The sequence below is a fragment of the Oncorhynchus gorbuscha genome, linkage group LG25 (assembly GCF_021184085.1).
Source record: "Oncorhynchus gorbuscha isolate QuinsamMale2020 ecotype Even-year linkage group LG25, OgorEven_v1.0, whole genome shotgun sequence".
NCBI classification, from domain to species: domain Eukaryota; kingdom Metazoa; phylum Chordata; class Actinopteri; order Salmoniformes; family Salmonidae; genus Oncorhynchus; species Oncorhynchus gorbuscha.
In genome coordinates, this window is record NC_060197.1 from 5,843,504 (window position 1) to 5,871,321 (window position 27,818).

At 42.9% G+C, this 27,818-nt stretch overlaps 1 long non-coding RNA gene across 1 annotated transcript; it reads right to left on the bottom strand.

Annotated features, from left to right (window-relative positions):
* Positions 1–2,006: 2,006 nt before the first annotated feature.
* LOC124013756 lies at positions 2,007–15,111 on the bottom strand. Its single transcript, XR_006834924.1, has 3 exons — positions 14,669–15,111; positions 13,613–13,844; positions 2,007–2,081 (listed from the first exon to the last, which is right to left on the bottom strand). It is a non-coding gene; the product is annotated as an uncharacterized LOC124013756 (long non-coding RNA).
* Between the last annotated feature and the right edge of the window lie 12,707 nt (positions 15,112–27,818).

The window sequence follows — 27,818 nt, forward strand, 5'->3', positions numbered from 1 at the left end:
CCCATCTGGTTTGCGCTTAGGTGGAACTATCATTTGTTTCTCAACAGGACAATGACCCAACACACCTCCAGGCTGTGTAAGGGCTATTTGACCAAGAAGGGGAGATGGGGTGCTGTAATCAGATAATCTGGCCTCCACAATCACCTGACCTCAACCCAATTGTGGTGGGATGAGTTGGACCACAAAGTGAAGGAAAAGCAACCAACAAGTGCTCAGCATATGTGGGAACACCTTAAAGACAGTTGGATAAATCATTCCAGGTGAAGCGGTTGTGAAAATGCCAAGCGAGTGCAAAGCTGTCATCAAGGCAAAGGCTACTTTTAAGAATCTAAAATAACACTTTTTGGTTCCTGATTCCATATGTTATTTCATAGTTATGATGGCTTCACTATTATTCTACAATGTAGAAAAGTGAAAATAAAGAAAAACCCTTGAATGAGTAGGTGTCCCCACACTCGACTGGTACATCTATAGTTTAGCCCTGTGGTTAGAAGTGTGAGCCTCGCCCATCCTCTCCTAATTCCCTTCAACGTGGAGGATGAAAGACAATATCACCACGTGGGATGTCATTGACCCATGTGATGCGCTGCAGATGTGGATTTCTGAATGTGTCCTGAAAAATCACATACCACACATTTTAAAAGCAAAGAATAACAGATTAGATATTGGTATATTTTTTTACAAATTGTGTGCAAGAGGCCTGAGCAGAAGCTTGTGTAACAGGGGCTAGAGGATGTCATGTGATCAGCCATCCCTCTTGGAAAGGTCAATTCTAAAAAATATACAAGTCAGTGGAAAAGCCTGGGCTCTTAATAAAGCTGTCCCCTCTGCTCATCTACCATCAAAAAAATAATAGGTCCAAAACTTCCCTCTGGTGTCTGACTGACCATTTCTATTGCTTTGGTGCAATTGTCACTCAGAATGTGGTACATTTTCACAGCTCTTAGTACAAAACTCAAAACAGACTCAAAAAGGCAGTTCAAAACTAAACATTTTAAATTGACTAAGTACAACACACAAGATCATAGACACTTGTGTCTAATCTAAAAATACATGTTTCATATTGCAATTCATGTTTATTTAACTAGGCAAGTCAGTTAAGAACAAACTCTTATTTACAATGACGGCCTACACTGGCCAAACGACGCTGGGACAATTGTGCTCCGCATAAAAAGGACACTCGATCACAGCCGGTTGTGATACAGCCTGGATTTGAACCAGGGTGTCTGTAGTGACGCCTCTTGCACTGAGATGCAGTACCTTAGACCACTGCGCCACTCAGGGGCCCATGTTCATATAAAGTTATTGCCTTTCACAACGCAATATTCACATGACTTTTGATAGGATTCTCTTCGGTTAAAATACATTTTAGAATAACTTAATCTGGCTGTTCTTAATTGAAGCTGTATCCAAGATTAAGTTGCTGGGGTCACACTGCTCTACAAAAATTGCATTGGCCAATACAGTACTGTAACATGCCATTTACATAGCAGACACTTAAACAAAGTGACTACAGTCCATATATTTTTGTATGTGACCCAAGTGGGAATCAAAACCCACAACTCGTGTTGCTAGTGCCATGCCATTATGAACTGAGCCACGTACATGACCACTACAATAAATACATAGAAAACTGTAAAATACAATACAGATGGAAGACGTAGGATTGCCATCCCAACAGGCGTGCCACCCTCCCTTCCCTTCAGGCCATGGATGAGGCATGCAATGCCTGCAAAGCATATTAGCAGTAGGCCTTGAATAATCATTTGTTTCCATCACTGCTGAAACAATGGAACGTCTTGCTTTCTCATATTGGAGGACTGCACTGGGAAACATCCCAGACCAGTACCACAGTCACATCCTAAGAGCAGCAGCATGGGAACCCTAGTCCAGAGGATAGATATCAAGGGCTTATTTAAGAAGCATATGTGTACATATTTGATGGGGATCAGCCCCACAGTTCAGAATGTGAGTGTGTGTGAGTTTTGCGCGTTACCTGCTATGAGCCCATCCATTTGCTCCAACGCGGCTGCCAACATCTCGCTGGCATCGGACATCATCTTCACCCCCCCACTGTGGATCTGAAAAGAAAACAGAAGTGTCAAGTAAAGACCAATGACAAACTGAACAGCCATTGCCCAGAAGACGACAGCACAAGTTAGACGATGTGCTTGTAAAAATCGGTCTGAAAATGGCATTTCAATGGCTTTTAAAACTTGAGCAGTAAATTATATGAACCCCATGGGTAGTTTAAGTCACATTTCACACAGACAGAACTAAAGTGGACAGAGACCACCCAAGAGTCAGGAACCCCCTACATTACAACACTAGCAGATTTGACAACTTTAGTGATGATTACAGTAATATTTGATGAAAGGCATTTCTATGCACCTTAATTTGTAAGCCACTTCCTGGTAGTAAGGATAATGTTCTAGCCTACAGTTAGTTGTAGAATGAAACTGCAAATAAGATGTAGGATTTTCTCCCTCCATGTGAATGGGACATTAGGGAATTCCCATGTCTTGTGTCATCAAGAGTAATTACAATGCACATGTCTGGTATTTGTTGTTAGGGGGCATAATTGTGTCCCTGGTACATTTGGATGAATATGAAATCATATTCCTCTTTTTTAACAATATATCCAATTATAAGGTTTCTAAAGAAGATATTATCTATCATGAAGATTCACGGTTGTATGATGACATTGACTGTTGTATTTCTCCCCCGATGCATTGGCTGAATCAAATGAGTCTTAGCCTCCTACTCCTACCTCAGAGTCAGAGTCAACAGCTACTCCTACATGTATTCTCATATAATGTAAATCTGGTGCCTCACAACTTCCCCATTGATGCCTGCATTTAGTACCGACCTCAGCAATTAACTTCAATAATGGGGTCACGACTCAAGCCTATGACTGGGTGTTTACTTGGAAATGATTTAGAGCCTATTGGGCGTTTCCATGGAGCAGGTGTGGGGCAACTGGGCCACCTAATGAAAGAGAGGATAAGGTGATTGTAAACTGCCAGACAGTTACCCAACATTTGCATATGGAGATTTCCAATGTAGGAAACCAGAAAGGAAACTAGGACCATGGTATTGCGAGTGAAGTGAACTGTAAGTAACCACAACATGCAAGTCAAAAACAAAGAGTAGCTCTCAGAGGCAAAACCATAACTGATTTCTCACCCCAGCAAAGATTCCCTGAGACCAGTCATGGGGATTGAGAGTTGGCTCTTATCTGGAATAATGGTCCCATTCTACCAGGGATCTCTCCCCACAGCATGTTGGCTTGGCTGGAAATCCAAGCTTCCATAGCAAAGCATCACTCCCAGCCTCCTGACCCAACATGCAGCTCATTCACCTAAATGGACCAGACAACTTCACTTTCATGGTAGGTCTAATGTTATATTACATATTGAATTCACAAAAACAAAATTTACAATCTGAAAGAGAAATGTAAAATAGCCTGAGAGGATATGAAATCATCACCACGCAAAGTCAGTTGAATTGGAGGGTAATGAGAGAGAGCCCTCTCCTTGTCCAGGGAAGCATAACTCAGGGTAGGAGAGGGGGGCTAAAAGAGCCAAATTAAATAATTGGCCTTTATTAGAGACGGGGAGAGGGAGCCTGCACATTCAACACGGAGGGCATTGTGTCCAGTCACCCACTTCCATCATGGGCCCTTTAGGCTACATGGGCAATATTCCCTTCAAAATAGGCTTACATTGCTATACAGTTGCACTACTCAATAAACAATGATGAATTGTACCAGCGATGGCAGGGCAACTGAAGAGGGAGTTGGGCAACAGAAACATTTTCCAGCAGAAAACAATTAGTTTTATAAAGCTGCCCACACAATTGTCTTGGATAGTTCACACCCTTCAAAAAAAAAAAAAAAAAGCAGAATCATTGTTCACTGGACATGCCAACTGATAACTGAAATAATCTGAATGAGGTTATCGTCAAGATGAATTTGCTGACTTTTTCGACTGGAAAATACTGCACCAAACACGTTCGATGTAAAAACTTCAAAACAATGACAGATTTCTTTAGTCGTCTAAAATTAATTCGGACTATTTCGAGGAAGTGTATATTGGCTACGGCATCTCAAGCTGGACAAACAGTACTATTGCCGCTTTTTCTTATAAGAGCACACTCGTTTGGTTAGCCGAGTTTGGCTAGGCGCCTGCCGAACCGAAACATGCTGACGCCTTTAGCGCCATTGCTTTTTCTCCCAAGGCATTTCCTTCTGACAGAGAGCCATCCCACTCTCACTCCAGGGAGGGGGGAAGCTTTATTTGGTCAGCCGTTTGTCTCACCCCAAGAGGGACACCCAAAACGTGGACATGTTTCTAACTGAATTCTTAAAACTGCTGTCCCCTCTCTGGGATAGTAAAATGAAACTAATAAGGAGCCTAAAGAAAGGGTAAATGCACTAAAAGCAGGCAAGCTCTAGTTCCTTTAACATAGTAATTCAGTAGGTTTCTATGCGAGATTAAAGATCAGCAAAGTTGACAAGATATCATATAACTTCTTTAGCGTTCATCCTCTTTTACCCCTTCGGCTTCTCTCAATCAGTCTCATAGCTTGAGGTCACAGTAAATTAAATGGTACATACTGGATTAGCAAATTAGTATTACTCCAGTCTCAAATTACATATTTAATAGGGAGAGACAATAACAGTTTGCATATAATGTAAATACATTAAAAGGGCAACTGCACATTCATATTTTGCCTCGTTTTGAAGATGGCCCCAAACATTTTTATAAGCAATGACTGAAGCACAACCAGAGTTGTCTTGTGGGTGTGGTTTGATGTGGGTGTGTTATATTCACATATCGTACCCTGGTAGGTACTGTTTGTCCTTCATGAGTCACCGTAGCAACAACATAGCCACTTCGTTAAAATGGTCCGAATGATTAAGATATATCAAGAAATCTGTAATTAAGATGTTTGTGCAGAGGAGGTCTTAATCACACAATTTGAAATCCAGCTAAGGTGTTTGGTGCAGTATTTCTCAAGTAAAAAAGGTAGCCTAAAAACTAGTCAATGTATCAAGTCGGGAAAGTTTGGCTGTGTGCTCAAGACTGATTTCTTAGAGCAGGTCTACAAAGTCCTCATCTGCAAGCTGTCAAACTATTGTACATTACATTTCCATCGAAAAGGACCCATGAACACCAACATCTGAAATGCATAGGTGCATATCAAATTGTGTCAAATGAAAGCTAAGAGTCAATATTTTTGTGAAATTAAGGCATAAACATTTTACATCTTAAATTTGGCAAAAGTAGTCTTTGATTTCTTGATTAACATATGGAAACAGGGTCTTAGAAAACATCTACCAGAAAGTCCTAAATACATCAAAACACAATGTTGATGTAAAGTCTCCTGCCAACTAATATCAACACATTTAGTTTTAGATACATTTTTTACCTCCAAGTTTAAGAAATATTGTGTCTTGCAATTCCTTAACAAAAAATAACTCAGATATTTCCACATTTCTCTCCCTCATGAGTGAGGATAATAGTATTAAGTGATTACAACTCGGAATTCCATTGCCAAATTGTTAACGCAATTACCCAAAACAATTTAAAGAATTACTCCAATTGAATTGGCTACAATGAGAAATTATAAGTCACAAACCACAGTTGGGTCACCTGCTACTGTCCTCCCGACTATTGGCATACTGTGATGTTCAGCTTATAACCGTTTTGTCTTTCTGTTGACTGGTGGTCAAACCAAGGGAGTTAAAACAGTCAGTCTGGACAATCTCTCAATCCCTCTCCTGTTAATGTCACCTCTCCCAGTCCTCTATAAGGGTGTTTTCACACTCGCCATTTTTTTTATTACTCAGTGTGGTTTGCTTAATTTTTTGGTGCAGTGTGAACATGCCAAAGGAACGCAGACCCCACAAAAGAGCCCCTGAAGGGAACCAAACAGACCATCTCCAAAAACAGCACACCTTTTCTCAACACAATCATCATCTCTTTTGTGGCACCAATGAGAGGGGTTATGGCAGGGGAAACAGTGTTGCAGTAGTTTAGTGTTTGGTACTGGAATAACAAGCAAACCTGACCTGTGGAGGTTTCCCTAGAAAATGGATCTGGACCATGGAATCCAAGCAAACCGAGATAGTTTTGGTTCGCTTCAGGGGCTCTTTTGGGGGGGGGGTCTGCGTGCACACGGAGTAAAAAGACAAATTGGCTGAAAGGGACCAAATGTGAAACCACCCTTACTTTAATTAGGCAAGTCAGTTAAGAACAAATTCTTATTTACAACGACGGCCTACACCGGCCAAATCCTAACCAGGACGACACTGGGCCAATTGTGCTCCGCCCTATGACACCTACCTATGAGCTCCCACTCTTTCCATCTTTAACCAGGCATACTCACCCACTGAGCACCGACCGACACCGGACGTCCATGGACGTTGAAAAGTAGTTGATAGTCGGTCAGTCCACCCTGGCCTTGATGTTAACGTCCACAGATGAACCAGACCAAATCTGAACCTATCATAGACATTTGTTTCACAAGTTTGGCTAGTACAGCGAGTACAGTAGTATATTGTATTGAGCTGTATTCTACTCTGCTGTATTGTACTCTACTCTGCCGTCCAAACATGTGAAACATGAGAATGATATTTACTCCCATAATTAGGTATTTCCATTTAGGGATGCACGATACATCAGCAAACATATCGGTAACGGACGATATTAGCTGAAAATGTCAGCATCGGCCCGATGTCTAGTTTAACACCGATGTGCAAAACCGATGTCAAAGCTGATGTGCATACCTATATAATGTACACTACCATTCACTAGACACTACCGTTCAGAAGTTCACTTAGAAAAGTCATTGTCTTTGAAAGAAAAGCACGTTTTTGTCCAATAAAATAAATTCAACATTTATCAGAAATACAGTGTAATTGTTAATGTTGTAAATGACTATTATAGCTGGAAACGGCTGATTTTGCAGTATCTACATGGGCGTACAGAGGCCCATCATCCGCAACCATCACTGTTCCAATGGCACATTGTGTTAGCTGATTCAAGTTTATCATTTTAAAAGGATAATTGATCATTAAAATATTTCATAAGGGTTATGTTAGCACAGCTGAAAACTGTTGTGCTGATTAAAGAAGCAATACAACTGGAGCATGAGCATTTGTGGGTTTGGATTTGGACCAGCGATATCAGACCCATGAGCTTGCTGAGTCTGACACAGCACAGTGGGTTGTTGAGGATTTCGTACTGAGGAAAGTTGTATTGCATGCTCATTAATGTGCTCTATACAAGGCGGTGTCAGAGGAAGGCCCATAAAATTGTCAAGGACTCCAGCCACCCTAGTCAGACTGTTCTCCCTGGTACCGCACAGGAAATCGGAGGTCCAAGAGGCTTCTAAACAGCTTCTACGCCCAAGCCATAAGACTCCTGAACTGCTAATCAAATGCCTATCCAGACTATTTGCATTTGCCCCCACACAAAAAGCTGCTGCTACTGCTACTCTCTGTTATGGAGCATTTATTTAACAGCGTTTTGGGGGAACGTGATTGCAGAAAAACCTGAAGGAGATTTTAACATAATTCCATTACCAAAGTTTGCATCTGCACAGTTCCTCCACTAAATTCATTTTTGTAAATATTTCTGTAGAAGTTGTTAAAAGTAGTCCATGGGTAGTGTTGTATGGTTTGTTAAACTTTGAAATCAATGTTTTTTCTTTGGCATACATTTTAAAAGTAAAGAAACGGAACCAAAGCTCGAATCTGTTACCATAGAATCGCTTTAAAGTACAAGCTACACGCTGTTTATCAGTGCCCAAAATCACTCGCTAGCTATGTTCCAACTCTGTGTTTGTCAATGACGCTATGTAACAGGTAGTAGCTAGCAGGTACAGTGAGCCACATTCATCTTATCAAGTCACTGGCAAGGTGTGTGCTTCGGTGCGTCTAGTTTTTTTTTTTAAACCTTTCTCAACATCTATTACCAGAATGTGTGTCTGGCAGTGTTTCATAGGGAATCATGTTACAAAACAGGTTACAGGGGGGATACAAGATGCTCACCGATGAGTTTTGGAATATTGATAATACACTATATCAAAAGCACTGTCAGTCTCAATTCTCATTTTGCCCCAAAAAGTGGCAGACTCAAATGATTGACACCAAACTATCATCAAGTGGCCACTCCATAAAGGGCTTAGGGCCAAGGGTTATTTTAACAATGTGTGGTCTTATGTAAACCAGTCTGAGGCGCTGTGTCATGGGCAGGTCTCTCTCACTGTCTGGAGGTTCTGGTTGCTATGATTGGATAGAGCGTGGGCAGCTGATGGAGTGAAACAGTACAGTTGCTTCTCTCGTGTTAGTGGGCATGATGATTGTAATCCATACCCAACCCCCCAGTAAGTCGTGAAAAATGTACAAAACTCAGTTTTGGATGAGACTGACTTAAATGGCCAAAATGATCCTGTAGTCAAACTACTGTAGTAGTTTTGACACTAGAATTTATGTTCCTGACTCCGATACAGATGTCACATATCTGGTTTTAAACAGCCTGAGTTGGTTCTAAGGGGCAGTTTACATTTAAATAATAGCAGGAGAACATGGTCTTTATCTAATATTAAAATCAGGACCTAATGAAATCAACCGAAGCATACCTTTTGAAAGTAGAGCGCCATGGACACAATGGAAAAACAAGTACAATTGTATTGCTTGTCTTTGTCTTTAGTGGGAATTAACACCACATAGCCCATCTACTCACAATGACTCACTGAACCAGTAAAGTACCACTTTATGGTGAAGAGCAAAGAGTTTTCCATTTCTGTTATATCACTCAGTGGCTGGCAGATTCACCCAAAGCAAGTTTTAAAACCACAGTCTCTACAGAAAAAGTAATCTATGCAACCTTGTAAAGTACTGTCTGCCAGTAATGGATACTCGTCGGCTCTAGGCTACACAGACAGTTCTACTGTGGGTAAGGCATTGAAACTTTCATTCCAGAGCAGTTCAGTGCTCAGTATGAGGTGTCAGTTCAGTAACTGACACTGGCATCTCTGTGACCTGTATGATCAGTCCTCCCCCTGGATTCCTTCAAACCTCTTCCAGATGTGCTCTGCCACACACAACCAGTTAAAAGTTTTGGACACACCTACCCATTCAAGGGTGTTCTTTATTTGTGTACTATTTTCTACATTGCAGAATAATAGTAAAGACATCAAACCTATGGGGGGGGGGGGATAAGACAGTGTTGGGCAAATCAATTTATATTTTTTATATTTGAGATTCTTCAAAGTAGCCATCCTTTGCCTTGATGACAGCTTTGTACACTCTAGGCATTCTGTCAACCAGCTTCATATGGAATTCTTTTCAACAGTCTTGAAGGAGTTCCCACATATGCTGAGCACTTTTTGGCTGCTTTTCCTTCACTCTGCAGTCCAACTCATCCCACACCATCTCAATTGAGATGTATTGTTTTGTGTTTGGTATACATTTTAAAGTGAAACATTGATTTTCAGCGTAATTCCATTACCATGGAGTTTCCCCTAATATAATCTAATTCACTCACGGATAACAACCAATCCACTACACATTGTGTGCCAATCCCTCTGAACAACCAGCGGGTTCTTCTTTTTCAAAGCTTCCATGTCATCAGACAAAACAAAGGTCTACCACTAGAAAAAAACAAGTTTAAATCTCCTAGTAAGGTCTCATTACTGAATGTGTGCATTGTAAGCGAGAGCTAACCCATTTGGCTCAGGTTTGCCTTTGAAATCATTAGGTAGACATTATTTTGGTTTATTTACATAGTTTGACATCAACCAGATGTAGAGATATGGAGGGGGAGGTGCGACTCTTGCGAAAAGAAAAACACACCGCCTGGCCCATTGACGAGCCTCTCTCTCCCTCACACACACACACTAATAGCTACGTAGCTAGAGTTCCAGCTGTGCCACAGATGTGTCCTTCAGAACTAAACTGACCTATGCACTTGTCTCCCCTTCAGCTGGTAAGCTGTTGTTTAACAGGGGGCTCAAAGTAGGGTAGAGAATTGAAATACCCCATATGGCACAATGTTTCAGTCATACAAATTATGAATGTCCTAACAGTAGTACTGGATGTTGGTTTGGCCATACAGCACCTAAATACACAACATCAGGCACTTTCAGTCTTCAGTGCCAGGATGTAAAGCAAAACAAAAACATACAACTACACTAAACGTGCACCAATTCCTGAACAGCATCCAACTATTTCAAACCCCTTGGCTTGTTTGGATGCTTCTTTTCCTTAGATGTCTAATGGTCCTTTTGTCATGTCTGGAGTGAGGTCAGGTTGCAGTTGTAATAGTAGGCTGGGACTTCACCCCTGTGGTCGTGATGGCCGCGGCTCTGTAAATGTAGACATGGCACACAAACAGCTCTTTGTCCTGCTCAGAGTCACATGGAAAGCGAGGGATAGAGAACACAAGGTACAGCCGTTTTACGCATGTCCCGACTAAATTACAGCCAAAAACACACACTTGGGGGGAGCAACTACGCAACGTCACAGGCAAGGCAGAGTACAGGGAGAAAATGCTGCGTTGGACATCTTACTACATGTCTGACTGGCCTTATTGTTCTCTTAGTTGTGGTGACTTGTAGGCCTCAAAGACCCCTTCCAAACAGACTGGTGTTATTATTCAACACACTGCAATTCTGAACAGAGCAATAACAAATACACATCATTCCAACTAATAGCCACGCTGAAGAAACTGAATGTCAGTTTAATTATGCATTTCCTATGTATGTCCTGGGGCTAGTCATCATTAGCTGTAGTTATGATGCGCATATGTTTGACTATCTGCCACTGTAGACTGAATATGGATTTTGAAGCAGGCGCTGAAAGCTTGGCATCGCTGAACACAAATAATACAGAGACAATCATCTCTGAAGTTAGGCTAGATAGTGAACTTGGCTGCTGGCCAAAGCATCCCTGCACTCAGGATGACCTTCGCCTTGTCCTGTTAGGAAGTCCTTCCTGTCACATGCTTGAGAAATGTCTTCCTTTCAGTCACACTGTCATTTTCCCAGATACTACTCAGGGCTCTACACTGACCTTTTTACAAGGAGCACACCAAGAAATGTAGGGGCACAATGAAAAATATTTGAGTTTTTAAAGCTTGAATCCTTAAATTCTCAAATAAAATGGTGGTGAATAAATGGTCGCACTGTTGAGTCCTGCTACTACTGGTATGTGACGCAAGCCAAAGATCTTGTCAAGGAGGTTTAGTGTGAACAGAAAGCACATTATTCCAGTCAGGAATTTAGGCTACTGTATATGCAAATGTGTATAAGAATTCAACAACAAACGCAATGAAAGAAACAAAGTCTTCGCATTAAAATGTCAAGTACAAGGATCAGGTCTACTCCAGCAATGCCCCAAACTGCAAACATTCTGAGTTTGACCAAGAGCCCAGGAGCTGTCCCACCACTCAGAATACACCACCACAGGAGTAGTCCTCCTGAAGTATGGATGAAGTGTAGGGAAAGGGAAATGTGTAGGGAAAGTAGGTCTGAATGGTGGAGAACGGCCTCAGGACAAAATCTGGTAGAATGGGTGCAGCTGAAGGAAGGGTTTTTTAAGCTAGATGCTAGACATCTATTACGTCACATAGCTGGGTCTGTCAAATAACTCAGTTGAACACTGGATGAAGGAGCTGTATGCTAAAATACTTTGCTCTCCACAACAAACTAGGACCAACCCTCTGCTGGAACTGACTCCACTCTGCCTGAGGGAGAAACAACTGACAGGACACACTGCCTAAGGAAAATAAATGTTTTTAAAAAACATACCTGCACTGCACATAATGTTGAAATAGATTCATTGATATTTCCTTGAAAAACCTTTGCTTCAAAAGGACAGACACACAGTTGATTGTCTCCTTGCTATGAGGTTGGAGGGCACATTTGTCAACATAAAGCTGTCACTATCGCTCTTGGAAGTCTGGTCTTATGGCTGGACCTGGCTTGGACAACAACTTTCCGCTGGACTTGTGGTGAAGAATATGTTGTCTTGCAGCACTGATACAGATTTCAAACGATTATCCTTGCCTGATAATGTTGCAGTCATTGGATACACTACTGTATAATACATGTGACTGCATGCTATCCTTAGGACATTTGACCAAAAAATAATACATATATAATCTAAAATACAGTAATTGGTCTGAGACTGAGCCAAAGTCTTTGTCTGAGAGTAAATCCTTTGTTATGCTTTCAGTCCCCCCACCCCACCCAATACACAGAGAGATAGCCAAGAGCCAGGACACAGACAATATCTCAGGAAGGAGCACTCTTTCCTGGACAACTTAAGACTACAGAGTAATACCAATAAAACTATGAGCCCTTAAATGTAAGGACACAATGAAAGAATTTGACATGGGCTCTAGATAAACAAGTTTTACTCATCAAATGCAAATTACGTTGTTGAACTAACTTGTCCTTGTCTCCCACAATTGCAAGAATTAAGCCCCCCCCCCCTTTATGAATACGTCTACAGTTAATGAAATTACCTGAACTGAAGGTAACGTTGACCTACCTACCAGAGGTGTGCATACCATATGCAGTGGTGGAAAAAAAGTTACCAATTGTCATACTTGAGTAAAAGTAAAGATACCTTAATAGAAAATGGCTCAACTAAAAGTGAAAGTCACCCAGTATAATCCTACTTGAGTAAATCTAAAAGTATTTGGTTTTAAATATACTTAAGAGTACATGTAATTGCTCAAATATATACTTAAGTATCAAAAGTGAAAGTATAAATTATTTCATATTCCTTATTTTAAGCAAAACAGAGAGCACCGTTTTATTTACAGATAGCCAGAAGCCAGAAGCACAACTCGGACATCACGCAGACATCATTTACGAATGAAGCATGAGTTTAGTGAGTCTGCCACATCAGACGCAGTAGAGATGACCGGGAATGTTCTCTTGATAATTGTGTGAATTAGACCATTTTACTGTCCTGCTAAGCATTCAACATGTAACGAGTACTTTTGGGTGTCAGGGAAAATGTAATTAGCAAATAGTACATTATTTTCTTTATGAATATAACGTTAGTGAAGTAAAAGTTATCGAAAATATAAATAGTTAAGTACAGATACACCCCCAAAAAACTCCTTAAGTATTTTTTCTTAAGTACTTTACACCACTGACCATTATGTAAAAACTTCAGTGGTATGCAACACTTTTTAATATTAGTGATGTTATTGCACATTGCTACAGTGTAACCATAATCACGAGTTGTGGTAAAGGTGAAAATGTATCAAACTTGCCCATTCATTGTTTTCCTCAGCTTGCCAAAGCTTTTGCCGTCTCATCAACTGATTAACGTACTGACAGCTGTGCACAGCAGTATCGTAAATCAATGAGAAAATAACTTTCCAAGAAAGTTGGTCTCAAATCTTCTCCATTGTTTTTCAATTGAATAGAAAAACGACTGTTTTTGGCCATATATAATCCAATGGCGCAGACTAAATTTAACCCATACAAACCACACAATTGACCATCAAAGTACCAAAAAACTGGTCCGTTATAACTGAAATACAAATTTTCACGTAAATTTTTTTTTTTTTTTTAAACTTACCCAATTCAAAAAGAATAACTTCACAGGCGTCAACTTCTTGAAGGGCGACCTTAGCGCTATTCCAAAAAAATCACTTTCCAGTGCTCTCTCGAGTCGTACGCAACACCTTTTGATAAAGCTTCATGGCGAATTCCCAACTTCCACAAGTTTGCCGTATATCCCACTGCGCGTGCGCCAACCAAGGCCAATCACAGACTACTCCATAATGTTGCTATTCAATCCAATTTCAACCCTGTGTAGGCAAAATTACTTTAGGATTAAAAAATTATATTTAACCTTTATTTAACTAGGCAAATCCGTTAAGAACAAATTCTTATTTACAATGACGACCTAGGAACAGTGGGTTAACTGCCTTGCCCAGGGGCAGACTATTGGTTTTCATTTTGTAGAGAATTAAAAAACTAATGGAAAACTGACCATTATACGTGAGCCAAATAACATCTATATGGGTGTAAATTATATTATTCATGTGTTTTATTTTATTAATATTATTTTGTTGCTCCACAAAGCTGTCTAGAAAACTGTTGGTTATCAGATTATGTCTGTCAGGTTTTTAAACAAAAACTGTACATTATGAGTGTTGCTCCTCATTTCTATCTTTGAGCAGCTATGATGTAGGACATAATTTCCTCCTTTTAGGTTCTGATAATGATGTTCTCTACGCAACATAATTTAGCTTGGTGAGCATTCTGCGGCAGGCTTCAGTAATCTGTACAATGAGTTTAGAGTTGGGAAATTATGGAAATTGTGGTCAACAGGCAAATTGACACAGGATTAAATCCTAGTTTTATCAAAGGAGAAGATACTACTGGGCTTCCGAGTGGCGCAGCGGTTTTAGGCACTGCATCTCAGTGCTAGAGGCGTCACTACAGACCCCGATTTGATCCCGGGCTGTATCACAACCGTTAGTGATCGAGTCTCATAGGGCGGCGCACAATTGGCCCAGCGTCGTCCGGGTTAGGTTGTCATTGTAAATAAGAATTTGTTCTTAACTGACTTGCCTAGTGAAATCATTATAAAATACAAACTAATAAACCAACAACCAATTGAGCATACCTTTGCTTAGCGTACTAAACTCTACGGTGAAAGACATTTCTGACGACTCTACCAACCGAGTGGATCAGAGATCAGGCTTTGTGAGATCTAAGCACCAACTTCATCGATTCGCCCAAGGTCAATACTTCAAAACATTTAAATTGTGAAACACTTACCGTGTACCTACGCTTGTCCTCTGTAGTTGCGTGCCTTTGCTGAAATCCAAATACAACCACCGAGTGTTTGCTCATTGCCGTTGCTCTAAAATGGCAACGACGTTATGTGCCAATTGAATCTCAACAAGGAAACTGTTGATTGTATTTGGTTAAAGTTTATTGAAAAGGTATGGGTTTCAGCAAAGGCACGCAACTACAGAGGACAAACATAGGTACACAGTAGGCATTTAGCAATTTACATTTTTTTTTACGTATCGATGTAGTCAAAGCTGAATTCCACAATACCTGGACTCTGCTCTACTCCGTTGATGGAGTAACTAGAAACTCCCTTCCCCACGGAGTGGAGTATAGTCCACTAAACTTTGCTGGGCATAAAATCAATTCTGACTGCCACTGCTGGAGTAGAGCTAAATGGCTCTCTCTAGTGGTTGTAACAGTCACAGTGCATAATTGATACGGTCAATTTATCCAACATAGCCTGCAGCACTGCAAAAACAACACATTTCTGAAACAATAAATTCCTTGTGGCTATCACCTTGGCAACTGGGTGGATCCAGCAATTCATTTACTGTCGACTCGGTCGTTCACTTACTACATACACATCCTCATGGGTGATTCCATTAAGTCTGGAGGAATGTGAACATATTTTTGTTTATATCTCTTCCTGAAAACCACCACTTGAATGAACTTTCATTTTCCGGAGGAGGTTACAGTCACGGGTTGAATAGATAAAGGATTGAATTATAATAACAAAAGTAGGTACTGTAATTAAATCAGCTGCTGATATTCACTGGCAGTAGGCTTACATCAAATCAATTTTATTGGTCACATACACATATTTAGCAGTTGCTATTGCGGTGTAGCGAAATGCTTGTAATTGTTGTTGTTTCAGATATGCATGGACTTAATTCTCTGTTTGCATCGTTTTGCACAACGATGGATGCTCTGAAACAGGTAAGTGTTTGTTCGGTGTAGAGCAAAAGCATGCACATCCAGTAGCTACCTGAGAACGGCTGATAACGGAGCTCTGATTGACAGAGGAGACAAAAGAACCAGCAGGTGGAGCTGGAGCAGTTCCTACAGCTTAGGGATAGACCTGTAAGGAAATGATTCACCTGGTCTTGACTAAGATATGATTAATATGCTATAACTACCTACAGTAATAACAGGCAGTTGATAATGGGACACATATGAATGTACTTGCTCTTTACAGGACTACATGTAATTACTATAAGTATGTCATTACAGTTTTTTCTATCTCAATGAATGAACCACATTCAGCATGTCCTTATTATCTCCGAGATTATTAGATTGTTTATATTTTATTTTACCTTTATAGAACCAGGTAGGCCAGTTGAGAATAAGTTCTAATTTACAACTGTGACCTGGCCAAGATAAAGCAAAGCAGTGCGACAAAAACAACAGAGTTACAAACAAACGTAGAGTCAATAACACAATAGAAAAATCTATGTACAGAGTGTGCAAATGTAGAAGAGTATGGAGGTAAGGTAATAAATAGGCCATAGAGGCGAAATAATTACAATTTAGCATTAACACTGGAGTGATAGATGTGCACATGATGATGTGCAAGTAGAGATACTGGGGTGCAAGAGGAGCAAGAAGATAAATAACAATATGGGGATGAGGTAGTTGGGTGTGCTATTTACAGATTGGCTGTGTATAGGTACAGTGATCGATCGGTAAGCTGCTCTGACAGCTGATACTTAAAGTTAGAGAGTGAGATATGAGACTCCAGCTTCAGGGATTTTTGCAATTCGTTCCAGCAATTGGTAGCAGAGAACTGGAAGGAAAGGTGGCCAAAGGAAGTGTTGTCTTTGGGAATGACCAGTGAAATATACCTGCTGGAGCGGTCACTGTGGGTGGATGTTGCTATGGTGACCAGTGAGCTGAGATAAGGCGGGGCTTTACCTAGCAAAGATTTACATATGACCTGGAGCCAGTGGGTTTGGCGACGAGTATGTAGCGAGGGCCAGCCGACTAGAGCATACAGGTTGCAGTGGTGTGTAGTATTTGGGTCTTTGGTGATAAAATGATGGCACAAAAGCCAGCCTCCTAAGATCTCAGACGATACGAAAGAGAGGTTGAATAGGCTGGTAATAGGGGTTGCAACAATTTCTACAGATAATAATAGAAAGATAGGGTCCGAATTGTCTAGCCCTGCTGATTTGTAGGGATCCAGATTTTGAAGCTCTTTCAGAACATCAGCTGTCTGGATTTGGGTGAAGGAGAAGTGTGTGTGGGGGGGGTGCAAGTTGCTGCAGAGGGTGCAGAGCTGTTGGGGTAGCAAGGTGGAAAGCATGGCCAGCCGTATAAAAATGCTTATTGACATTATCTATTAACGTAGATTTATCGGTGGTGACAGTGTTTCCGAGCCTCAGTGCAGTGGGCAGCTAGGAGGAGGTGCTCTTATTCTCCATGGACTTTACAGTGTCCCAAAACTTTTTGTAGTTAGTGCTACAGGATGCAAATTTCTGTTTGAAAAACCTAGCCTTAGCTTACCTAACTGACTGTGTATATTGGTTCCTGACTTCCCTGAAAAGTTGCATATCGTGGGGGCTATTCGATGCTAATGCAGAACGCCACAGGATGTTTTTGTGCTGGTCAAGGGCAGTCAGGTCTGGGGTGAACCAAAGGCTATATGTGTTCTTAGTTCTACATTTTTTGAACAGGGCATGCTTATTTAAGATGGTGAGGAAAGCACTTTTGAAGAGCAACCAGGCATCCTCTACTGACGGGATGAGGTCAATATCCTTCCAGGATACCCGGACCAGGTCAATTAGAAAGGCCTGCTCGCTGAAGTGTTTTAGGGAGCATTTGACAGTGAGAGGGGTGGTCATTTGACTGCGGACCCATTACGGACACAGACAATGAGGCAGTGATCGCTGAGATCTTGGTTGAAGACAGCAGAGATGTATTTAGAGGGCAAGTGGGTCAGGATGATATCTAAGAGGGTGCCCATGGTTACGGATTTAGGGTTGTACATGGTAGGTTTGTTGATAATTTGTGTGAGATTGAGGGCATCTAGCTTAGATTGTAAGACGGCTGGGGTGTTAATTAAGCATATCACAGTTTAGGTCATCTAACAGTACGAACTCTGAAGGTAGACTGGGGGCAATCAATTCACATATGGTGTCGGGGGCACAGCAGGGGGCTGAGGGGGGTCTATTACAAGCGGTAACGGTGAGAGACTTGTTCCTGGAAAGGTGGATTTTTAAAAGTAGAAGCTCGAATTGTTTGGGCACAGACCTGGATAGTATGACAGAACTCTGCAGGTTATCTCTGCAGTAGATTGCAAAACCGCCCCCTTTGGCAGTTCTATCTTGTCGGAAAATGTTGTAGGTCGGGATGGAAATGTAGGATTTTTGGTGGCCTTCCTAAACCAGGATTCAGACACGGCTAGGACATCAGGGTTGGCAAAGTGTGCTAAAGCAGTGAATAAATCAATCTTAGGGAGGCTTCTAATGTAACATGCATGAAACCAAAGCATTTACGGTTATAGAAGTTTAAAAAATGAGAGAACCTGGGGAATGGGAGTGGTGCTGCGGGCCTGGGTTAACCTCTACATCACCAGAGGAACAGAGGAGGAGTAGGATAAGGTTACGGCTAAAGGCTATAAGAACTCGTCTTCTAGTGCGTTCGGAACAGAGAGTAAAAGGAGCAGATTTCTGGGCGTGGAAGAATAGATTCAAGGCACAATGTACAGACAAGGGTATGGAAGGATGTGAGTACAGTGGAGGTAAACCTAGGTATTGAGTGACGATGAGAGAGGTTTTGTCTCTAGAGGCACCAGTTAAGCCATGTGCGGTCACCGCATGTGTGGGGGGTGGAACAAAGCACTATCTAAGGCATATTGGGCAGGGCTGGGAGCTCTAATCTGAAATAAGACAATAATCACTAACAAAAACAGCAATAGACAAATCATATTGACATTAGGGAGAGGCATGTGTAGCCGAGTGATCAAAGGGTCCAATGAGTAGCAATAGATGAGTCAGGGAGCCGATTCAGTAGTCGCTACTACGCTAGGTGTGCTGGAGACATGGCGATTCAGACAGCTAGCGGGCCGGGGCTAGCAGATAGGTCTCCGGCGACATCACAACGGAAGAGCCTGTTGAAACCACCTCGGACAGTTATGTCGTCAGACCATACATGATGGATCAGCGGGGCTCCGTGTCATCAGTAAAGGATTCAGACCAATTGGCAAAAGAGGTATTGTAGCCCAAGAACTGGCTGGTGGACCTCTTCGGCTAGCCAGGAGATGGGCCTAGCTCGAGACTAGCTCCAGGCTAACTGGTGCTTGCTTCGGGACAGAGACGTTAGCCAGGTGTAGCCACTTAGATTGCAGCTAGCTAGCTGCGATGATCCGGTGTAAAGGTTGAGAGCTTGCGGTAGGAATCCGGAGATGTGGAAGAGAAAAAGCAGTCCGGGTTGATATCGCGCTGTGCAGACTGGCAGGTATTGACCGAGCTGAGGCTGGCTGATGTCTGAGTTAACGGTGACGATCGCTAGCAGTGGCTAACTGACTACTAGCTAGCAGCTAGTTAGCTGGCTAGCTGCTAATTAGTTGAGGGTTGCAGGAGAGTATATTCAGTCCGTAGATGGAAAGTGAGATTAAAATACACTGCTCAAAAAAATAAAGGGAACACTTAAACAACACAATGTAACTCCAAGTCAATCACACTTCTGTGAAATCAAACTGTCCACTTAGGAAGCAACACTGATTGACAGTACATTTCACATGCTGTTGTGCAAATGGAATAGACAACAGGAGGAAATTATAGGCAATTAGCAAGACACCCCCAATAAAGGAGTGGTTCTGCAGGTGGTGACCACAGACCACTTCTCAGTTCCTATGCTTTCTGGCTGATGTTTTGGTCACTTTTGAATGCTGGCGGTGCTTTCACTCTAGTGGTAGCATGAGACAGAGTCTACAACCCACACAAGTGGCTCAGGTAGTGCAGCTCATCCAGGATGGCACATCAATGTGAGCTGTGGCAAGAAGGTTTGCCGTGTCTGTCAGCGTCGTGTCCAGAGCATGGAGGCGCTACCAAGAGACAGGCCAGTACATTAGGAGATGTGGAGGAGGCCGTAGGAGGGCAACAACCCAGCAGCAGGACTGCTACCTCCGCCTTTGTGCAAGGAGGAGCAGGAGGAGCACTGCCAGAGCCCTGCAAAATGACCTCCAGCAGGCCACAAATGTGCATGTGTCTGCTCAAACGGTCAGAAACAGACTCCATGAGGGTGGTATGAGGGCCCGACGTCCACAGGTGGGGGTTGTGCTTACAGCCTTTGCCAGAGAACACCAAGATTGGCAAATTCGCCACTGGCGCCCTGTGCTCTTCACAGATGAAAGCAGGTTCACACTGAACACATGTGACAGACGTGACAGAGTCTGGAGACGCCGTGGAGAACGTTCTGCTGCCTGCATGACCAGCATGACCGGTTTGGCGGTGGGTCAGTCATGGTGTGGGGTTCTTTGGGGGGGCCGCACAGCCCTCCATGTGCTCGCCAGAGGTAGCCTGACTGCCATTAGGTATCGAGATGAGATCCTCAGACCCCTTGTGAGACCATATGCTGGTGCGGTTGGCCCTGGGTTCCTCCTAATGCAAGACAATGCTAGACCTCATGTGGCTGGAGTGTGTCAGCAGTTCCTGCAAGAGGAAGGCATTAATGCTATGGACTGGCCTGCCCGTTCCCCAGACCTGAATCCAATTGAGCACATCTGGGACATCATGTCTCGCTCCATCCACCAACGCCACATTGCACCACAGACTGTCCAGGAGTTGGCGGATGCTTTAGTCCAGGTCTGGGAGGAGATCCCTCAGGAGACCATCCGCCACCTCATCAGGAGCATGCCCAGGCATTGTAGGGAGGTCATACAGGCACGTGGAGGCCACACACACTACTGAGCCTCATTTTGACTTGTTTTAAGGACATTACATCAAAGTTGGATCAGCCTGTAGTGTGGTTTTCCACTTTAAGTTTGAGTGTGACTCCAAATCCCGACCTCCATGGGTTGATACATTTGATTTCCTTTGATCATTTTTGTGTGATTTTGTTGTCAGCACATTCAACTATGTAAAGAAAAAAGTATTTAATAAGAATATTTCATTCATTCAGATCTAGGATGTGTTATTTTAGTGTTCCATTTATTTTTTTGAGCATTGTATATATGATATATATATTTTTTAAACAAGGGAAAACAATATTTACACCGGACAAGACACAACACACATCCGACTGATACGCCATCTTGGAAACGTACTTCGCGTGAAGCAAACAAAGGTTTGTGTGCTCTGATTGCACAGTGCTAAGAGCAGCATGCAGCATTGAACTCGTTCTCACACAGTGCTCTAGCGTGACCCTTTATAATGTACAGTCTGTGGTTCTACCACACAGTGTATGAAAAAACATCTAGTGCCCATGTCCTCCCACAGCTGTGTATTATGTGACTCCTTGCTGTTTGCAGTGAGACACACTGTGAGCCACATTGGCTATTAGGTCAATGGACCACTTATAACAACAACAGGACAGAATTACATGTTCTAGAACTTCACATCTTCCCCAAAAGGCAGCCGTTATGCTGTTGCCATGCTAACATACCAGAGCCATTAAACTCTCAAATAGACTTCACTCTTATGTGTTGCATCTCATGCCCATCCTCCAGAATCTCACCATCTGGCATACTGTATACCAACATGACCACTGTGTACTAGCAGTAAACATATGTTTTGAAATGCAGATATTCAGAAAATTGCTTCAAAGTCTGTTTAATTCCGAAATCCATATGGAATCCTGAGTATGGAGTCATCACGAGGGTAGTCATCATGTGAACGTGCTTGGTGCTTACTTTTTGACTGTAGCAATCACACTATGTAAATTAGCATTAGTTTGAAAGTACAGTTTGTGCTAGTACTTTGTGAATATTGCACAGTACGTTGTTGTTCATTCCTAATGAAAACCGTTTACCCCCCATTTTTGTCTGTCCGTACAGTAGATTAATGTATCCTCCTGTATACATTGTATGTATGACGACTGTCTTTAAAGACCATGGCTATGGCAGTTGTGTAAAGAAGATATGACTGATCCATCATAATGGAGATTGACATGGAAGGGTGTGAGGGTGAATGGGTAACACCGCAGGTATAGATAGTGACACTGCCCCTTTGCACTCTGGTGCACAGCAATAGCCTGAGAGCAAATGGATTGAGAGTGACTTTAGAGTGATTCTAATGTCTCATGTCCTTGATTGAAGGCACCGATAGGGAGCAAGCTAGAAGCTTTTATCCACAGGAGCTAAAGGTCAAGTTGATCTGCTTAAAGGTGTAGTGGAGCACTAAATTGGACTGGAGTGGAGCGGGCAGGTTGTCCTGACTTTAACCCCCTAGAGTTGATATCCTCGCCTCGGGATTTAATTAGCATAATAAATAAAAAAATCCCTATCAAAATCTGTCTGTTTAAGCAACACCCTCAACATGCCCCTGTTGTGAATTCAGATAAGCTGGCTCTGACACATGTTGAATGGCAAATAAACAGCTGGAGTTGAGCTGGTCACAGGTTGTACAAATTGTCAAAGGAAGTTAAGAAATATTCCGACTCATCAAATCTAATCAAATCTTTATTGGTCACATACACGTGATTAGCAGACGTTATTGCGGGTGTAGCGAAATGATTGTGCTTCTAGCTCTGATAGTGCAGTAATATCTAACAAGTAATAACTAACAAATTATACAACATATACCCAATACACACAAATCTAAGTAGAAATTAATTAAGACTATATACATATGGACGAGCGATGTCAGAGTGGAACGGACTAAGATACAGTAGAATAGTATAGAAAAACTGTATATACATATGAGATGAGTAATGCAAGATATGTAAGCATTATTAAGTGAATGAGATACCATAGAATAGTTTAGAATACAGTATATACATATGAAATGAGTGATGCAAGATATGTAAACATTATTAAGTGACTAAGATACTGTAGAATAAAATAGAATATAGTATATACATGAGAGATGAGTAATGCCAGATATGCAGACATTATTAAAGTGACTAGTGTTCCATTCCTTTAAGTGACCAGTGATTCCAGGTTTATGCCTATAAGCATCAGCCTCTAATGTGCTAGTGATGGCTGTTTGACAGTCTGATGGCCTTGAGATAGAAGCTGTTTTTCAGTTTCTTGGTCCCAGCTTTGATGCAGCTGTACTGACCTCACCTTCTGGATGATAACGGGGTGAACAGGCAGTGGCTCGGGTGGTTGATGTCCTTGATCATTTTGGCCTTCCTGTGACATTGGGTGCTGTAGGTGTCATGGAGGGCAGGTAGTTTGCCCCCAGTATTACATTGCTTTCAAATGTGTGAGGGTTTTAGGTGACAAACCAAATTTCTTTAGGCTCCTGAGGTTGAACAGGCTCTGTTGCGCCTTCTTCAACACACTGTCTGTAGATGACCTGGAGCCAGTGGGTCTGGCGACGAATATGTAGCGAGAGCCAGCCGACTAGAGCATACAGGTCGCAGTGGTGGGTGGTATAAGGTGCTTTAGTGACAAAACGGATGGCACTGTGATAAACTGCATCCAGTTTGCTGAGTAGAGTGTTGGAGGCAATTTTGTAGATGACATCGCCGAAGTCGAGGATCGGTAGGATAGTCAGTTTTACTAGGGTAAGTTTGGCGGCGTGAGTGAAGGAGGCTTTGTAGCGGAATAGAAAGCCGACTCTAGATTTGATTTTCGATTGGAGATGTTTGATATGAGTCTGGAAGGAGAGTTTACAGTCTAGCCAGACACCTAGGTACTTATAGATGTCCACATATTCAAGGTCGGAACCATCCAGGGTGGTGATGCTGGTCAGGCGTGCGGGTGCAGGCAGCGAACGGATGAAAAGCATGCATTTGGTTTTACTAGCGTTTAAGAGCAGTTGGAGGCCACGGAAGGAGTGTTGTATGGCATTGAAGCTCGTTTGGAGGTTAGATAGCACAGTGTCCAAGGACGGGCCGGATGTATATAGAATGGTGTCGTCTGCGTAGAGGTGGATCAGGGAATCGCCCGCAGCAAGAGCAACATCATTGATATATACAGAGAAAAGAGTCGGCCCGAGAATTGAACCCTGTGGCACCCCCATAGAGACTGCCAGAGGACCGGACAGCATGCCCTCCGATTTGACACACTGAACTCTGTCTGCAAAGTAGTTGGTGAACCAGGCAAGGCAGTCATCTGAAAAACCGAGGCTACTGAGTCTGCCGATAAGAATATGGTGATTGACAGAGTCGAAAGCCTTGGCAAGGTTGATGAAGATGGCTGCACAGTACTGTCATTTATCGATGGCGGTTATGATATCGTTTAGTACCTTGAGCGTGGCTGAGGTGCACCCGTGACCGGCTCAGAAACCAGATTGCACAGCGGAGAAGGTACGGTGGGATTCGAGATGGTCAGTGACCCGTTTGTTGACTTGGCTTTCGAAGACCTTAGATAATATAGGCAGGGCAGGATGGATATAGGGCAGGATGGATATAGGTCTGTAACAGTTTGGGTCCAGTGTGTCTCCCCCTTTGAAGAGGGGGATGACTGCGGAAGCTTTCCAATCCTTGGGGATCTCAGACGATATGAAAGAGAGGTTAAACAGGCTGGTAATAGGGGTTGCGACAATGGCGGCGGATAGTTTCAGAAATAGAGGGTCCAGATTGTCAAGCCCAGCTGATTTGCACGGGTCCAGGTTTTGCAGCTCTTTCAGAGCATCTGCTATCTGGATTTGGGTAAAGGAGCTACAGGATGCAAATTTCTGCCTGAAGAAGCTGGCCTTAGCATTCCTGACTGACTGCGTGTATTGGTTCCTGACTTCCCAACTTCCCAGTTGCATATCGCGGGGACCATTCGATGCTATTGCAGTCCGCCACAGGATGTTTTTGTGCTGGTCGAGGGCAGTCAGGTCTGGAGTGAACCAAGGGCTATATCTGTTCTTAGTTCTGCATTTTTTGAACGGAGCATGCTTATCTAAAATGGTGAGGAAGTTACTTTTAAAGAATGACCAGGCATCCTCAACTGACGGGATGAGGTCAATGTCCTTCCAGGATACCCGGGCCAGGTCGATTAGAAAGGCCTGCTCACAGAAGTGTTTTAGGGAGCGTTTGACAGTGATGAGGGGTGGTCGTTTGACTGCGGCTCCATAGCGGATACAGGCAATAAGGCAGTGATCGCTGAGATCCTGGTTGAAGACAGCGGAGGTGTATTTGGAGGGCCAGTTGGTCAGGATGACGTCTATGAGGGTGCCCTTGTTTACAGATTTAGGTTTGTACCTGGTGGGTTCCTTGATGATTTGTGTGAGATTGAGGGCATCTAGCTTAAATTGTAGGACTGCCGAGGTGTTAAGCATATCCCAGTTTAGGTCACCTAACAGAACAAACTCTGAAGCTAGATGGGGGGCGATCAATTCACAAATGGTGTCCAGGGCACAGCTGGGAGCTGAGGGGGATCGGTAGCAGGCGGCAACAGTGAGAGACTTATTTCTGGAGAGAGTAATTTTCCAAATTAGTAGTTCGAACTGTTTGGGTATGGACCTGGAAAGTATGACACTACTTTGACACTACTTTGCAGGCTATCTCTGCAGTAGACTGCAACTCCTCCCCCTTTGGCAGTTCTATCTTAACGGAAAATGTTATAGTTGGGTATGGAAATCTCAGAATTTTTGGTGGCCTTCCTGAGCCAGGATTCAGACACGGCAAGGACATCAGGGATAGCAGAGTGTGCTAAAGCAGTGAGTAAAACAAACTTAGGGAGGAGGCTGATGTTGACATGCATGAAACCAAGGCTTTTTTGATCACAGAAGTCAACAAATGAGGGTGCCTGGGGACATGCAGGGCCTGGGTTTACCTCCACATCACCTGCGGAACAGAGGAGGAGTAGAATGAGGGTGCGGCTAAAGGCTATCAAAACTGGTCGCCTAGAGCGTTGGGGACAGAGAATAAAAGGAGCAGATTTCTGGGCATGGTAGAATATATTCAGGGCATAATGCACAGACAGGGGTATGGTGGGGTGCGGGTACAGAGGAGGTAAGCCCAGGCACTGGGTGATGATGAGAGAGGTTGTATCACTGGACATGCTGGTTGTAATGGGTGAGGTCACCGATGTGTGGGAGGTGGGACAAAGGAGGTATCAGGGTATGAAGAGTGGAACTAGGGGCTCCATTGTAAACTAAAACAATGATAACTAACCTGAACAACAGTATACAAGGCATATTGACATTTGAGAGAGACATACAGCGAGGCATACAGTAATCACAGGTGTTGAATTGGGAGAGCTAGCTAAAACAGTAGCTAAAACAGTAGTTGAGACAACAACAGCTAATCAGCTAGCACAACAACAGCAGGTAAAATGGCGTTGACTAGGCAGGGAGGGTCGGATTAACTACACACAGAGCCTGAGTGTGGCTGGGGCCGACAGATAAAACATAAACAAGCAGAATGGAGTACCGTGATTAATGGACAGTACAGCATGCATCAGCTATGGAGCCAAGTGATCAGTGTCCAGGACACAGCGGTGGATGGGGCAGGGAAGCTAGACTGGCGAGTATTATCCTGGTTTAAAAAACTGGCTGGCTGTGCAGAAGGTAAAAGGTAAAAGCCGCTAGCAGTGGCTAACAATGACTAAATAGCTTGTAGCTAGTTAGCTTCTGGAGGTTCTTGAGTGTGTTCTAAAAATTAAAAATAGTAGCGATTCCGTATCACATTGGGTGAGGCAGGTTACCGGAAGGTATAAACAAATTAAAAATCGAAATGAGATTGAAAGTAAATATGGGTCCAGTGAGTGGTTGGGACGCGGCGATTCAGACGGTCAGCAGGCCTGTGCTAACAAGCTAACAGTTAGTAGGCCGGAGCTAAACAAGGTAGCAGTTAGCGGACCGGGGCTAAACAAGCTAGCAGTTAGCAGGCCGAATTAGCAAGCAAGGAGATAGCAAGGGCTAGACAGTTAGCCGTTGGGGGACGTCGCGATGGGGTGAGTCTGTTTATGCCTCTTCATGCTGTGACATCGATAGACCGGTCGTGGGTCTGGATATTGTAGCCCAGGAGTATGCTTCGGTGGTAGCACAGGAGCTCTGGCCGGGCTAGCTTCAAGCTAAGTGGGTGGAAATGCTAGCCAGGAGTAATCATCCGGGTTTACGGTTAGTTAGTTAGCTAGCTGTGAAGATCCAGCTGAAAATGTTACGTTTGCGGTGGGAATCGGTGGGAATCCGGGGATAAAAAAATAATAGGTCCGTTATGCTCTGGTTAGAGTCGCGTTGTTCGAACTGGCGAGAGATTTCCAGCTAAAGGTTAGCTGATGACCGGTTAGCTGAAGGCCGCTAGCAATGGTTTGCTGACTGATAGCTGGTAGTTAGCTGGCTAGCTTCAGTTGAGGGGTTCCGGATCCGAAGTAAATGTAAATACAGATCCGCGCTACATTGGGTGAGGCGGGTTGCAGGAGAGTATTTAGAAGTTGAGGTTTAACAAAATGTTTTAAAAGATATGCGAAGAAAAATATGTTTAAAAAAACTATATATACAAGGGACACGACACGAGAAGACGTCTGACTGCTACGCCATCTTGGCAGTTGCGAGTATCTGGACCAGAAGCCACCACACCTGAATGGAGAAGCTTGAGCTCTCATTGCCTTGCTATCCTGTATCTCTCTACGTCTTTGTTATCTCTCAACTTTGCACTCCTTTTTTAATTTTCTACAATTTTCTTTCTTTTTTCTGTTGAAGCGAGGGAGAGCACGGCTCCTATCCCGGTCCCCCTTCATGACCTGCTTTGACATAATGACCAGTTACTAAAACAAACTGCAAGGATACATTTCCTTACTATATTTAAATAAAGTATGGTAGTGAAGGATAGCGTTAAACCCTGATGGAAATAGGATGATGATCAGGCGTGTTCGTACTTGGGCTGAAGTCAGGTGCAGAAGAACATAGAATTGTGAACAGGCGCACACTTTATTA